The sequence below is a fragment of the Ursus americanus genome, chromosome 15, assembly GCF_024610735.1.
Source record: "Ursus americanus isolate L20-20 chromosome 15, mUrsAme1.1.p, whole genome shotgun sequence".
In the NCBI taxonomy this organism is placed as follows: Eukaryota; Metazoa; Chordata; class Mammalia; order Carnivora; family Ursidae; genus Ursus; species Ursus americanus.
The window spans coordinates 53,659,971-53,676,268 of record NC_142141.1 but is presented as its reverse complement, the minus strand read 5'-3'; the positions used below and the strand labels follow the sequence as shown (position 1 = coordinate 53,676,268).

At 42.3% G+C, this 16,298-nt stretch overlaps 1 protein-coding gene across 1 annotated transcript in view; it reads left to right on the top strand.

Moving 5' to 3' along the window:
- TRIO (trio Rho guanine nucleotide exchange factor) overlaps positions 1–16,298 on the top strand; it is a 348,230-nt gene that overhangs the window by 151,071 nt on the left and 180,861 nt on the right.

Here is a 16,298-nt window from a genome sequence, read left to right as displayed (position 1 = left end):
TCTATCCCAGAACTCCGGGATCACGCCCTGAGCCGAAGGCAGACGCTTAACGACTGAGCCACCCAGGCGCCCCTCTAGCTACCTTTTTATCCAAAAGATTCCCCCGCCTTTTTAAGCACTGTTTTATTTTGTCCATGGAATTTAAAAGAAGTCCACTCTGTGTTATGCTTCTTTATTTTGCACCCAATGTGTTTTAGTTAATTTGATTATCTGATTTATTAGGAACTATATAAATATTAGTGATAGCCTTTTTACTTTTGTTAGTTTGCTTATCTATTTAATTTTTAGCATGGGAAGGAGGGCAGAGGGAAAGGGAGAGAGAGAATCTTAAGCAGGCTTCATGCCCAGTGCGGAGCTGGATGTGGGGCTTGATCTCACGACCCTGAGATTGTGACCTGAGCTGAAATCAAGAGTTGGATGCTCAACCAACTGAGCCACCCAGGTGTCTAGTGATAGCTTTTTTAACAGTAGAAGTGAAAGTTGAACAGATCTGTAATTTTTCGTCACATTAGTTCTTGAGGATTATTGTGAGTTCCGAAAAAACATTAATTTCTTTCTCCCTAGTGTACCATCTCTAGGTATTGTCTGATTTTGACCTGTAATAAAGTGAGTGACTGTTGTCCACTGTGTAACGGGGCCTTCACTCATCTACTTACTAATGGTTTTCTCGGTAACTGCGTTTAGATTCCTGTGGTAGGTTCCAGACCCCTGTGGGGTTGAACAGCTCGCTCATAAGGTGCTCGGCAGCAGCCAAGCTACAGTCGTTGCTAACACGACTTACGTCAGAGTCAGCCTGACCTGACCAGTGTCATCCTCTGGCTACGCTGGCCAGTTCAGTCTGCCTGTTGCCCTTGCACTTGTAGCAAAGTACATAATTCCGTCACCACTACCTTCTATAGGAATGGGGCATCTTGACTTGGGAACTTACATTTATTTACGGTGCTGTTTCATTAGCTTTTATATTGGTACCGAAGTACCAATGACATTTTTCAAAGAGCTGGAACAAACAGCCCTTAAATTTGTGTGGAACCAGAAAAGGCCCCGAATAGCCGAGGAATTATTGAAAAGGAAAAACAAAGCTGGGGACATCACGTTGCCTGATTTCAAGCTATACTACAAAGCTTTGATCACCAAGACAGCATGGTACTGGCACAAAAACAGACACATAAATCAGTGGAACAGAATAGAGACTCCAGAAATGGACCCTTGGCTCTATGGTCAACTAATCTTTGACAAAGCAGGAAAAAACATCCAGTGGAAAAAAGACAGTCTCTTCAATAAATGGTGCTGGGAAAATTGGACAGCTATATGCAAAAGAATGAAACTTGACCACTCTCTCACACCATACACAAAGATAAACTCCAAATGGATGAAAGACCTCGATGTGAGATCCATCAAAATCCTAGAGGAGAACATAGGCTGCAACCTCTTTGACATCAGCCACAGCAACTTCTTTCATGACACATCTCCAAAGGCAAGAGAAACAAAAGAAAAAATGAACTTATGGGACTTCATCAAGATATAAAATTTCTGCACAGCAAAGGAAACAGTCATCAGAACAAAGAGGCAGCCCACAGAATGGGAGAAGATATTTGCAAATAACACTACAGATAAAAGGCTGGTATCCAAGATCTATAAAGAACTTCTCAAACTAATACACAAGAAACAAATAATCAAATCAAAAAATGGGCAGAAGATATGAACAGACACTTTTCCAATGAAGACATACAAATGGCTAACAGACACATGAAAAAATCATTAGCCATCAGGGAAATTCAAATCAAAACCAGTTAGAATGGCAAAAATGGACAAGGCAAGAAACAACAAATGTTGGAGAGGATGTGGAGAAAGGGGAACCCTCTTACATTGTTGGTGGGAATGCAAGTTGGTACAGCCACTTTGGAAAACAGTGTGGAGGTCACTCAAAAAGTTAAAAATTGAGCTACCCTATGACCCAGCAATTTCAGTACTGGGTATTTACCCCAAAGATACAGATGTAGTGAAGAGAAGGGCCATATGCACCCCAATGTTCATAGCAGCATTGTCCACAATAGCTAAATTGTGGAAGGAGCCGAGATGCCCTTCAATAGATGACTGGATTAAGAAGATGTGGTCCATATATACAATGGAATATTACTCAGCCATCAGAAAGAATGAATACCCAACATTTGCAGCAACATGGACGGGACTGGAGGAGATAATGCTAAGTGAAATAAGTCAAGCAGAGAAAGACAGTTATCATATGGTTTCACTCATTTATGGAACATAAGAAATAGCAGGGAGATCAGTAGGAGAAGGAAGAGAAGAATGAAGGGGGGATAAACAGAAGGGGGAATGAACCACGAGAGACTATGGACTCTGGGAAACAAACTGAGGGCTTCAGAGGGGAGGGGGTGGGAGATTGGGATAGGCCGGTGATGGGTATTAAGGACATGTATTGCATGGTGCACTGGGTGTTATATGCAAACAATGAATCATGGAACCTTGCATCAAAAACTAAGGATGTACTTACTGTATGGTGACATAATATAATTTAAAAAATAAAAGTTTTAAATAATTTGATGGCAAGTAAACTGCTTTTCAGGCTGAAGGATTAAACCACAATTTTTAGCCTAAAAACATGTTTGCCACAGAGCTATAAATTCAAGGAAGCAGTAACTTCACAGTGAAAATGAACAGAAAAGTCTTTCAGTAAAACAGAACAAACTCCCCCCCTCCTTTTTAAGTTTGAAATAGTTTCAGGCTATAGAAAAGTATTAGAATAGAACAGAGAGCTCCCACATTCCCTTACCCAGATTTCCCAGTTTTTCACATTTTTCTGCATTCGCTCTGTCGCCCCCTCCCCGCACCGCTCTCTGCTGTCAGCACGTCAGCTGTGCTGCAACACACCCATCCCTCCCCCAGACCCGTTGGTGTTTCCCATGGTTCTCACTACGCCTGGTCCAGGGCGCTGTCCAGCAGCATGCATTACACTTAGTGGACACATGTCGTCGGTTTCCTTCACGGTGGAACATTCTTTAGTCTTTGTGACAGTGTCAGAGAATCAGGTTCCTTCGTTCTCTAGGGTGACCCTCAACCTCCAGCCCATCCATCCAGTTTTCCTCCTGTGCAGATGAAAGCCGAGTGTCACAGCAGGGTCATAGGATGCTGACCCCTCCCATCGCTGGTGATGTTAACCTTGACCCCTTGGTGAGGTTGGTGTCTGCAAGGTTTCTCCAGTGCAAAATCATCATTAAAAAGATTTGTGAAAAGTCATCATTAAAAAAATTGGGTTTTGAGGAGCATGTTGTGGGAGATACACTGATAAGTGTTTCTCATCAGACTTCCCATGGCCTTGGCACCCCTGGTGCTTCTTGCCCTTCTCAGCTACCACTGGGATGGCTGTCTGGAGGCCAGTATTCCTTCTCTACTTATTAGGGGGTCTACTACTGTGAGGAAGAACTTTATTTTATTTCCTACTTATTCATTGTTTCAGTATGAATTTATGGTATATTCAATGGTTGTAGTCTGATACTCTATTTTGGTGCTTAAACTGTCCACATTTAGGCAGCGGGACTCCCTTTTTGTGTGTGGTTTTTGGTTGGCTTTTGGTTTTTTTAACGTCCTTATCATTATTTGGGCATGTCCTTACTTTCTGGTAAAATGTTCCCAGGCTCGTGTGCTTTCCCTGCCTCATCCTTGGGATCCACCGTCTCGCCCAGGAGGACTTGCAGTCATTGCATTGTGTGGGGTTTAGAGACAAAGATGGGGCGCTCTGGAGCGCTTGTTTGCTTGTGGGGCGTCAGGGCTTCCAGGCGCTGGGGGCAGACAGTCAGGACACCTTTGTACGCGGCCGTGTACGTGTGCAGCCGTGTGCTCTCCACCTGGGACTGCTGCTGTGTCTCGCAGCGTCTGTCAGTGGGAAAGATCCACGTGTCCGTACCGGCGCTTCCGTTCCTAACCCAGTGCGTCAGGGCTCTTTCCAGCCTTTCCCTTTCTGTGCTTATAAATTCCTTCTGGGACCACGGGAAGCCTGGCTCCCTTTACCCTCAGCTCTATTAGCTGTTGGCTCAGTGAGAGAATTTTCTCCGTCCGCCCGTCTCCTCACCGCTTCGTCCGGCTTCTCTGTGGGCGTCTCTCCCCCAGCCCCCGGGATCCTCAGAACGCCTGCGTTGGCGCCGCCACCCTCCCTGCCTCGGACCTGGGCGCCATTGCCTCCGTGCCAGGAGGGGAGCGGAGGGAAGATGGGAAGGGAAGAGCCGCTCTTGATCTTCAGGTGGTTTTTCCTCCCCCGAATCAGTGGTTTTCTAGCGGCAGGTGCTGCTTTAAAGCAGCTCCTCGTCGCCGCCCGGGACGTGGAGAGTCTCCGTCCGTGTTTAATGGCTGTCCTGGCGGATCCGGCGCCTGCCCTGCGGAGGCTTGCGCGACCGCACGCCGGCAGCCGGTCCTTACCCTGTGTCAGGGGTCGCGATCCACGCAGGAGGCGCTCCCCCCAGGGCTAACGGTGAGCCAGCCCCCGCCGGGGCGCGGGGTCCTTGAGGAGCAGGGACATGTGAGAGTGGGCCTTTGCTCGTCCTTTCTCTTTTCCTCTCACTTTCCCTTCTCCCTTTTTTCTTTAAACAGCGTCTGCAGTTTCTAGTCTCTGATGACACCGGTTTGCTGTGGGAAATCTTCCCAGCGTTTTTTCCCCCCCAAAACACAAACACCTGCTTTTCAGTGTTTTAATGAGCCCCGTCCCGTGGTGTTTCTGTGTGTGATTTAGCAGCAGGAGCACACATGTGCCTCGTAAACGTGCGCTTGCTTCTGCTCGCCAGCTTTGGGGCTAACGTCGTCTGGTGTAGTTGATCACAGGACAGGGAAGCAACACACACGGGTGGGGTAAGCTGTACTTTTAGAAACAGCATGGAGAGTACTCATTTTTAACATTTTATTTTTAAGCAAGCAAACTCATTGACTACTTTCCCCCAAAACTAAATTTGTACAGATGACTTTTGTCTCAGCACGCTTGTGTGGTCATGCAAACCTAAGCACTGAATGTTTGAATTGTGCAGTGAGTGTGCATCTGCTGACCACTGCGGCTGTGAGTGGAGCAGGAGGAAGAGAGACGGCAGGTCGGCTTTGGCTGCTCTTATTTGCTGTGATGTCAGGGTTTCATTTGTTTTAGTTTCTCAGTTTAGCAAATGTGCTGACATATTGCGCACTTCAGTAGGGCCTCATGGAAGTGACTGGTTTGCTGCCCGGGAAGCCGGTCGGCCTCCTTTTGTAAGGCACTATATACGTGGGTGATGGCATGATTAGTGTTAACAGCATGTGAGAAAAACAGACAGCAAAATGAGTCACCTTGATAGTCAACTTAATAAAAGCATACGTCTTTGGTGTATGTGGAAGCTCGGCGACCTTGCTATAGAGGAACTTCTTCTAATAGCGGTTGTTCAAAGCCTCATTAAGTATTGCAGCATCGCTGTTGCTAGCAGGGTGGTGGAGTCAGCGTTTGGCGCAGCGTCAGAGGTGACAGACCACACGGCAGTCTCTGCATATCCCTAATCTTGAAGTCTTGCAACGGCTTGAAGTATGAAGGAGTAAAAAATGGCAGGCCCAAGTGCAATCTACGGAACAGCCATGTTCTCCGCACAGACCTGACTTAACCAATTGGGCTGCTCCAGCAGTTTCCAGTTTTCATCGTATCTTGGTTTTTCCTTTCTGATAATCCCATGTGGAGGTATGAGAGTCAAACATGGCTAGATTGATCTGGTTTTGAGTAAGAAACCTAATAGCTGAAAGATCTAGAAAACTGCCATTAGAGGACCATCCTAAGAACTTGGCCGGGAGCAAGAACCATCATCAGAGGGGAGCCAAAAAATCTGAAGGCAAGAATGTTGCCTGTTCTTTCTCAGGAGGCCTCCCTGATGCTTGGGAAAATGCCACTACCAGTATGGACATTTCAGAAGGGTCATTGGCCTCTGTGATTGGTAGGAGCTTCTTAGCGTAGGCGTCTTACGATAGGTTTAATCTCCTGATCCAGGGAGGAAGTGTTCCTGTTTGGCCGAGGACCATCGACCACAGCTACGGGACATGCGGACCCATCGTCACTCTTTCCTGCTTTATTAGAACTTTGATTTCAGAATCATTTCAGCATGAGTCGGAAAGGATAGTGGTGGCCATGAAGCCATTCCCAGGCTTAGCGTGGAGTTGTGTGCTCTGCAGGCCGTGGCAAGCCCTAAGCCCTGCAAAAAAAGTCAAAACAAATTGTGTTGGTTTGAGTTGCTGCAAGTGGTGCAACTTGTTTCATGAAAGTTTTGAAGAAGGACCCTGCATGCTAAGTGTAGTCATTTCTGATCATGCCTTTATATATTTTGTGTATTTTGCTTATTTGGGTTATATCTGGGGAATAACATGTCCTATCATTTTTAGATATACACCAGCACATTTAGATCTAATGGACATATTGTAGGTCATATGTGATCTTTGGGTGGTGGCTGGTGGTTTCTGAAACTGTAGCAAAAATCTCCAGGTACTATCCCTTTCCTTTGATCAGAGCAACCTTCTTACTTTGTGCACGTGAGGAAGATTCCTGGTGGAGTCTCTTAACTCTAATCTGATTTATGGGAAATGTAGAGCACCAAGTACCAGAAATAAGAATAGGCAAATCTCCGTGAGGTGTGGTGGAACACACCAGGAATCCAGATCTTACCAATCTTACAAATCTTACGTGGAGTTTGATTAAAAGTAAATATTCAAGGGACAGCTGGGTGGCTCATTCGGTTAAGCGTCTGCCTTTGGCTCAGGTCATGATCTCAGGGTCCTGGGATCGAGCCCTGTGTTGGGCTCCCTGCTCAGCGGGGAGCCTGCTTCTCCCTCTTGCTCTGCCTCTCCCCCTGCATGCTCGCTTTCTTTCCCTCGCTCTCAAATAAATACAATCTTAAAAAAAAAGTAAATATTCAAGAACCAGACCGTTATTTTAGATTTTTAACAGTTAAGAATTTTCATTTGTCCTGATTTAGTTATTAGAACATATTAGTCATGCATTTATAGAACATTAGTCTTTGTAAAATGTAATTTGCACTATGTGTGAAGTCCTCAAGCTCTGTATTCCAAGAAAAACAGAGGGCAGAACCTGAAAAGAAAAAGAAAAAAAAGAAAAAAAAAGTTTGATTCTTTCAAAAATTACGAAATTCCTGCTTTTAGATAGTAAAGGTTGATGTTCTTTTTTGCAGCTCTTGTCCCTTTGTGAGAGACAGGGTTTGACTGCCTGAAAGCTAGAAAAATATTTTTAGACAAAACATATAACTTCAATAAATTAATTCACCTGGTTCTATGGTTAAGAAATTTAGAACTACCTCACATACTGTAAACGTAGGCTATTTGTTTCAGTACTTAAACTATATACTAGTATTTAGGCTGCTGTATACTTTTCAGTGTCTTTCATTATTTCTTTTCTGGTGATTCAGTACCAGAGAATCTTTATTTCTATGCGGTAGAACAGTAGCCTTCATAAATTTGTAGCATATTGTTTCCTTACATAATACTGCTCTACTAATGAAGACAGCATTTTGCTGGAAGTCACTGAAACAGAAATGATATCCTTTATGTGCTTGAATAGCTTCTTTTCAATCGAGTATCCATAAAAGCTGCACTGAGGGGAGGCCTGAGTGGCTCAGCCAGATAAGTGTCTGCCTTTGCCTCAGGTCGTGATCTCGGCATCCTGGGATTGAGCCCCACATTGAGAACCATCTTGGGCTCCCTGCTCAGCAGGGATCCTGTTTCTCCCTTTCCCTGTGCTGCCCCCACTGCTCATGTTCCGTCTCACATGCTCATGCTCTCTCTCAAATAAATAAAATCTTTAAACAGAAATGAAAAAAAAAAAGCACAGAATTAGAATTGTTTCTGAAAGGTCTGGTGGAGAAATGCTGTGCATGAGCGTGTGCTAGAGTCGTGCGCTATGTCTGGTCTCAGTGGGCGTGAGAGATGTTCTCTTGCCTGGAATCTGTCTGCCACTTCGGCCGCCACGGTGTCTGCCACAGACCGCACCAGCGGGGTGACACGGACACTTCAGTCCCTGCTTAGGAATTCCCAGAAGGCAGGGTTCTACTTAATAAGTTGTCTTATGTTGAGGTATCTGTGTGTTCACGTTCTGTGTAAGAACTCAGCCATTTCCCACCAGCCATCTGTCATGAGCCAGCGTGTTCTTCTAAACCCAATAATGATATCTGCTCCGGAGCTCTGCTAAATATTGCAGAGACCCCTGAGGGAAGACAGATTCATTGGAATATTCTTGCTCATATTATTTATTATTCATAGTAGTAGAATATTAGTGGTGTCACACGAATGCCTGTGAACCCCTGGTGAGGCCTAGAGAATTTTGTATTTCTAGTATATGGTATAAAACAATGGCTTAAGATAAGAAGTTTGCTTTCTGCCACTGTAGAAGTCCCAAGGCTGGCATTTCAGGACTGGTACAGTAGCTCTGTTAGTAAGAGATCTCTGGATCCTTTTGTCTTTTGTCTGTTTAGCAGGTAGGCTGCCATCCCTAAGGCTGCCTCAAGGTTATTATTAGCTGCCAAAGCTCCAGCCGTCTCCACCAAGTTCTTGGCAGCAGGGAGGGGAAGAGACAAGGGCGGGGTGAGCACCTCCTAAATGTCTTTCCTGGAAGCCCCCTCAATATTTTTTACTTCTGTATATTGGCTACTCTTATTTTGTAAGTGAGGTTGGGAAATGCAGTTTTATAGCTGGGGAATTGCCATCCCTGACTATCAGGGTTTGGCTGTCAAGGAGGGGCCAGTGGACTTAGAGGAGTTAACTATCCATTTCTCCCATACTTCTGATCCATATCCTTCTAAAACATATTCACCTGATCATATGCTCTGTACGTTTCTTCACTTATGTTTTTTATAAGGAATAAAACTTTGAGGAACTACTTAGAGGAAGCTTTGCTAGGCTCTATAGAATGTGAAATGTGTGACTTGGGGCACTGATTTTTAGTCCTAAGAGAAGCTACACCCCCAGTGATTAACAAAACATTTTCTTTTCTTTTTTTTTTTTTTAATGATTTTTTTATTATATTATGTTAGTCACCATACAGTACATCCCCGGTTTCCGATGTAAAGCTCGATGATTCATTAGTTGCGTATAACACCCAGTGCACCATGCAATATGTGCCCTCCTTACTACCCATCACCGGACTATCCCATTCCCCCACCCCCCTCCCCTCTGAGGCCCTCAGTTTTTTTCTCATAGTCCATAGTCTCTCATGTTTCATTCTCCCTTCTGATTACCTCCCCTTTCTTTATCCCTTTCTTCTCCTACCGATCTTCCTAGTTCTTATGTTCCATAGATGAGAGAAATCATATGATAGTTGTCTTTCTCTGCTTGACTTATTTCACTTCGCATTATCTCCTCCAGTGCCGTCCATGTTGCAGCAAATGTTGAGAACTCGTTCTTTCTGATACCTGAGTAATATTCCATTGTATATATGGACCAAAACTTCTTAATCCAGTCATCTGTTGAAGGGCATCTTGGCTCCTTCCACGATTTAGCTATTGTGGACATTGCTGCTATGAACATTGGGGCGCATATGGCCCTTCTCTTTACTACGTCTGTATCTTGGGGGTAAACACCCAGTAGTGCAATGGCTGGATCATAGGGTAGCTCAATTTTTAACTTTTTAAGGGACCTCCACACTGTTTTCCAGAGTGGCTGTACCAACTTGCATTCCCACCAACAATGTAAGAGGGTTCCCCTTTCTCCACATCCTCTCCAACAATTGTTGTCTCTTGCCTTGTCTATTTTTGCCATTCTAACTGGCGTAAGGTGGTATCTCAGTGTGGTTTTGATTTGAATTTCCTTGATGGCTAATGATTTTGAACATTTTTTCATGTGTCTGTTAGCCATTTGTATGTTTTCATTGGAAAAGTGTCTGTTCATATCTTCTGCCCATTTTTTTGTTTATTTGTTTCTCGTGTATTGAGTTTGAGAAGTTCTTTGTAGATCTTGGATACCAGTCCTTTATCTGTAGTGTCATTTGCAAATATATTCTCCCATTCCGTGGGCTGCCTCTTAGTTTTTCTGACTGTTTCCTTGGCTGTGCAGAAACTTTTAATCTTGATGAAGTCCCATAAATTCATTTTATCTTTTGTTTCTCCTGCCTTTGGGGATGTATTATGAAAAAGGTTGCTTTGGCCGATGTCGTAGAGGTTGCTGCCTATGTTCTCCTCTAGAATTTTGATGGATTCCTGTCTCACATCGAGGTCTTTCATCCATTTGGAGTTTATTTTTGTGTATGGTGTGAGATAGTGGTCAAGTTTCATTCTTTTGCATGTAGCTGTCCAATTTTCCCAGCACCATTTATTGAAGAGACTGTCTTTTTCCCACCGGATGTTTTTTCCTGCTTTATCAAATATTAGTTGCCCAAAGAGCCGAGGGTCCATTTCTGGGCTCTCTATTCTGTTCCATTGGTCTATGTGTCTGTTTTTGTGCCAGTACCATGCTGTCTTTGTGATCACAGCTTTGTAGTACAGCTCGAAATCCGGCATTGTGATGCCCCCAGCTTTGTTTTTCCTTTTCAACAGTTCCTTGGAGATTCGGGGCCTTTTCTGGTTCCATACAAATTTAAGGACTATTTGTTCTAGTTCTTTGAAAAATGTCCTCGGTATTTTGATCGGGATAGCATTGAAAGTCTAGATTGCTCTGGGTAGCATGGACATTTTAACTATGTTAATTCTTCCAATCCATGAGCATGGAATATCTTTCCATCTTTTTATGTCTTCCTCAATGTCTTTCAAGAGTGATTTATAGTTTCTAGAATATAGGTCCTTTACGTCTCTGGTTAAGTTAACTCCAAGGTAACATATGGATTTTGGTGCTATTGTAAATGGGATGGATTCCCTAATTTCTCTTTCTTCGGTCTCGTTATTTGTGTATAGAAATGCAACTGATTTCTGAGCATTGATTTTGTATCCCGCCACGTTACTGAATTGCTCTATAACTTCTAATAGTTTGGGAGTGGCTTCTTTTGGGTTTTCCATATAGAGTATCATGTCATCTGCAAAGAGAGACATTTTGACTTCTTCTTTGCCGATTTGAATACCTTTGATCCCTTTTTGTCGTCTGATTGTTGCAAGGACTTCTAGTACAATGTTGAATAATAGTGGCGAGAGTGGGCATCCTTGTCGAGTTCCTGATCTTAAGGGAAAGGCTTCCAGCTTTTCCCCATTGAGAATAATATTTGCAGTAGGCTTTTCATAGATGGCTTTTATGAGATTGAGAAATGTACCCTCTATTCCTACACTCTGAAGGGTTTTAATCAGGAAAGGATGCTGTATTTTGTCAAATGCTTTTTCGGCATCAATCGAGAGGATCATATGGTTCCTGAGTCTTTTCTTGTTGATATGATGTATCACGCTGGTTGATTTGCGAATATTGAACCACGCTTGCATCCCAGGTATGAATCCCACTTGATCATGATGGATAATCCTTTTAATGTACTGTTGGATTCTATTAGCAAGTATCTTGTTGAGGATTTTGGCGTCCATATTCATTAGGGAAATCAGTCTGTAATTCTCCTTTTTGAGGGGGTCTTTGCCTGGTTTGGGGATCAAGGTAATATTTGCTTCATAGAATGAGTTTGGTAGCTTTCCTTCTGTTTCTATTTTTTGAAATAGCTTTAGGAGAATAGGTATTATTTCTTCTTTGAATGTTTAATAGAATTCCCCAGGAAAACCATCCGGGCCTGGAGTTTTGTTATTTGGAAGGTTGTTTATCACTGACTCAATTTCTTCATAATTAATTGGCCTGTTTAAGAAATCAATTTCTTCCTGTTTCTATCTTGGTAGTTTATAGGTTTCCAGGAAGGATTCCATCTCTTCCAGATTGCTTAGTTTATTGGCATATAGCTGTTGATAAAAATTTCTAATAATCCTTCCAATTTCAATGGTGTTCATGGTGACCTCTCCTTTTTCATTCATAATTTTAATAATCTGGGTACTTTCTCTTTTCTTTTGGATAAGTCTTGCCAGTGGTCTGTCAATTTTATTGATTCTCTCAAAGAACCAGCTTCTAGTCCTGTTGATCTGCTCTACTGTACTTCTGGTTTCTGCTTGATTGATTTCAGCTCTAATTTTGGTCAACTGCTTCCTCGTGCATGGGTTAGGCCTGTCCCTCTGTTGCTCTTCCAGCTTCTTGAGGTGAGAATATAAAAACTGCATTTTAGATTTTTCTATTCTTTTGAGTGAGGCTTGGATGGCTATGTATTTCCCCCTTAGGACTGCCTTTGCAGTATCCCATAGGTTTTGGACTGTTGTATTTTCATTCTCATTGGTCTCCATAAATTGTTTAATTTGATTTTTGATTTCCTGGTTTATCGAGTCATTCCTGAGCAGGATGGTTCTTAGTCTCCAAGTGTTTGAGTTTCTTCCAAATTTTTCCTTGTGGTTGAGTTCCAATTTCAGAGTGTTGTGGTCTGAGATTATGCAGGGGATAATTTCAATCTTTTGGTATCGGCTGAGACCTGTTTTGTGTCCCAGAACATGGTCTATTCTTGAGAATGTTCCATGGGCATTAGAATAGAATGAGTATTCTTTGGTTCTGGGGTGTAGTGTTCTATATATATCTATGAGGTCCAACTCGTTGAGTATGGCATTCAAAGCCTTTGATTCTTTGCTTAGTTTTTGCCAGGGTGTTCTGTCTATTTCTGATAGTGGAGTTTTGAGGTCCCCTACTATTTATGTATTTTTATGTATATGTCTCTTTATTCTGGTTAAGAGTTGGCTTGTGTATCTTGCTGCTCCCCTGTTGGGGGCATATATATTTATAATTGTCATATCCACTTGTTGAATACTTCCTTTAAGAATAACATAGTGCCCTTCTGCTTCTCTAACTATAGTCTATAGTTTAAAATCCAATTTATCTGATATGAGAATTGCTACCCCAGCTTTCTTTTGAGGTCCATTTGCGTGAAAGATGGTACTCCATCCCCTTACTCTCAGTCTGAATGCATCTTTGGGTTCGAAATGAGTCTCTTGTAGACAGCAAATGGATGGGTCATTTCTTTTTATCCAGTCTGCAACCCTGTGGTGTTTTATGGGAGCGTTTAAGCCATTCACATTAAGACTGAGTACTGAGAGATATGATTTTAATGATGCCATGTTGCCAGTAAAGTCTTTGTTTGTATTGGCTGTGACTTTCTGTTCTGTATCACTCTTGGGGCCTTTTTACCTTTATAGAACCCCCCTTAATATCTCCTGTAGGGCTGGTTTCGTGGTTACGAAGTTGGTTAATGACTGGCGATTCTGAAATGTCTTTATTTCTCCATCAATTCTGAATGACAGCCTTGCTGGATAAAGGATCCTTGGTTGCATGTTCTTCTCTGAAAGAGCTTTAAATATGCTCCCCCAACCCTTTCTCTCATTCCAGGTCTGTGTATACAGGTCTGACGTAATTCTGATGCCTTTGCCTTGGTACGTGAGAAATTTCTTTGCCCTGGACGCTTTCAATACTGTATCCTTGGATCTAGTATTTGCGAATATGCACCATGACGTGACGTGGCGTAGGTTTGTCGTAGTTGAGCTTGGGAGGGGGTCCTCTCTGCCTCTTGGACACGAATGTTTGTTTCCCTCACTAGATTAGGGAAGTTTTCAGCTACAGTTTGTTCAAATATCTCTTCTAGACCTCTGTTTTTCTCCACCCCTCGGGGATGCCGATGATTCTGACATTGGATCGTTTCATTGAGTCAGTAATCTCCCGTAACCTACATTCGTGGGCGTGGATTTTTTTAAGACCAGCTTCTATTTTCGTTTTTTCCTCTAGTAACCCATCCTCCAATTCACTAATACGTTCCTCTGCTTCGGTGACCCTGGCCGTCAGAGCTTCTAGTTTTGCCTGCATTTGGCTCATAGAATTTTTAATATCTGTCAGATTCGCTCTCATTTCTGTCCTTAGGGATTCTGTATTCTCAGTAACCTTTTCGTTAATACTTTTTTCAATTCTACTCATCATTTTGAGCATTGTTACTCTGAAGTCCATTTCTGATAATTTGGTTACATCCATATCCATTATTTCTGTGGCAGAGGCCACAGACTCACTGTCTTTTCTTTGCTGGTGGGGGGCTTCTCCTACTTGTCATTCTGATGAGGAGAGGTTGTGGGGTTGTCCAGAGCCCAAATTATTGACTGGGTCCCAGGCCGTGCCCCTTGTTTTATAGGGATCTTAGGGATGTGGGCTTCTTCTTTAAAGATTTTATTTATTTATTTATCTCAATACTCAGCGCTGGAGATGTTCATTTGTAGAGATCCAGATGTATCTTCCTACGTCTCAGGCTGATTCCGTGGTTATTTAGGCTGGTCTGGTACCTATCCAGCTCGACTCAGGGGACCGACTGAAAAAGGGTCCCCTACTCCTCCACCATCTTCTCCTTATCTCTCAACAAAACATTTTCTGATGCCTACTAGAATAAAATGTATGAGTAATCTGTCGTCACATAAAATTTATATGTATATATATAGGTAAATCACATACATGTTACAATGTAAATTAGAGACAAAAGTGATTTATAATAAAATGTGTTCCTATAAATGCCTAAGGACACGCACAATATAAGAAAAAATTAGATATTCAGATTTTTTATCAATGTTGGCCATAGATAAAAAATTGTTACGAATATAGCAAATGCAGGTCAGACGTGTGTTATATTGGTGACTCCAATACAGAGAATGGCATTATCATGCTGCTACTTTGAGATGGTAAGCCACTCTTACAAAGTTCCAAAGAAAACCAGGCACTACTTTACTTTGATTAACATGGTAATTGCATTCCTGGAAAAATCAGTGTATGTTAAAGTAGGAAAAAAAAAAAGGTGAGGAGGAGGAAAAACCTTCATGTGTCTATGTTAAATAGAGCCTAGCTCAGATAATTGAGCAGGACAGGTCTTCATTTTGAGGAAATATCCTGCTTCTCTGGATCCTTCACAATGAGTCCCTTCCCAAATGTGTCATGGGTGCTTCACTCTCCAAAGTCATTGTATCAGAAATGCCCATTGTATCGAAAATTCAGCAACTCCTGGGAGCAAGTATCTGTTTTAGAAGACTTAAATTCTCACTATTTTTGTTTTTATACAGGCCTGATACTACATCGTTTAGTTGGTTTCTTTTTCACCTGTTTTCTTTGGTTATGTCACCTTGGCTGTTTCTGACATTTTGCTTTCTTGACATGTTCAATCTGTCTTAATCTATGAAGGCTGACAGTCAGCCTTCATGAGGACTAGTCAGCACTTCCCACAGAGGTCTCAGAATCAGGTCTGGGAAATCAAACATGTTCCATTCCAACATGACTGAAAGTTGTAAGACCCTGGAAGGAAATTCCATGGCCTTCTGGTTGCTATGGGCTTCCCGTGTTGGTCTGTCCAGCTCTCATCCTCCTCCCTCTTCTGCGGGTTTGCCTCTGAACCCTGCTTGTGTCTGTTCACAAGGCTCCCATTTGCTCTTCCTTTCTGTAGAAACCCAGTGAGGTTTTCAGACTCAGAAGTGTCTGAGCACAGGGGCTGACTCGAGAAGCCCCCTGAATCACAGCCTTGCTATGTTATGGGCCATGTGTCTTTTGTATTGTCTGATGCCATATTTTTTTCTACCACATCTGGCATAGTCCTTTATAAAATCTCAAGAATCACTTAAATATGAAAAATACATAGTGCTTTTCTTTCCATATTCCACTTTTACCTTTGCTTATTTTGTTGGCTAGTCCGAGTGCTTTCATTTCATTGTAATTTGGTAGTTAGGTGCCATAAGATAGAAATAATATTGAAATCTCTTTTAAAAAATGATGGCATTTCAATTAAAATTTCTTTAAGTTTGTGAATCAAGTAAAATGGCACTTTAAAATTTTTATCCTGTGAAGTAAAATTGCTGTCCAACTAAATCAGAAAGTTTAAGTATGTATTCTTTACCAAAGGTTAGATAGTATTTTTTGAACTGAGGTTTTGAGATTCAGTGTTAAAATTTTGCTCCACTGTGATTGTTTAATTCTAACAATATCTTAAGGGAAAATTATTACATCTAAATTTTAATTATATCAACTGTCATATGCCAGATATAGCGAGATACTATGTTTATTCATTAAGAATGGCACCTACTGTCCTGTATGAGAATGAACATTCCTTTTTTTTAACTCAGTGTTTTACCACATTTGGTCCTGTGGCATCGCTGGAGAACTGAGGGGTTTGTTTTAAATTTTGTTCTTTATAAAATATGCCTTTGAGTAAAACTGTTCATATTTGTGTGAGTGTGTGTGAGAGTGTGTATGTGTGTGGGGTGTGAGTGTGTATACATGCATGC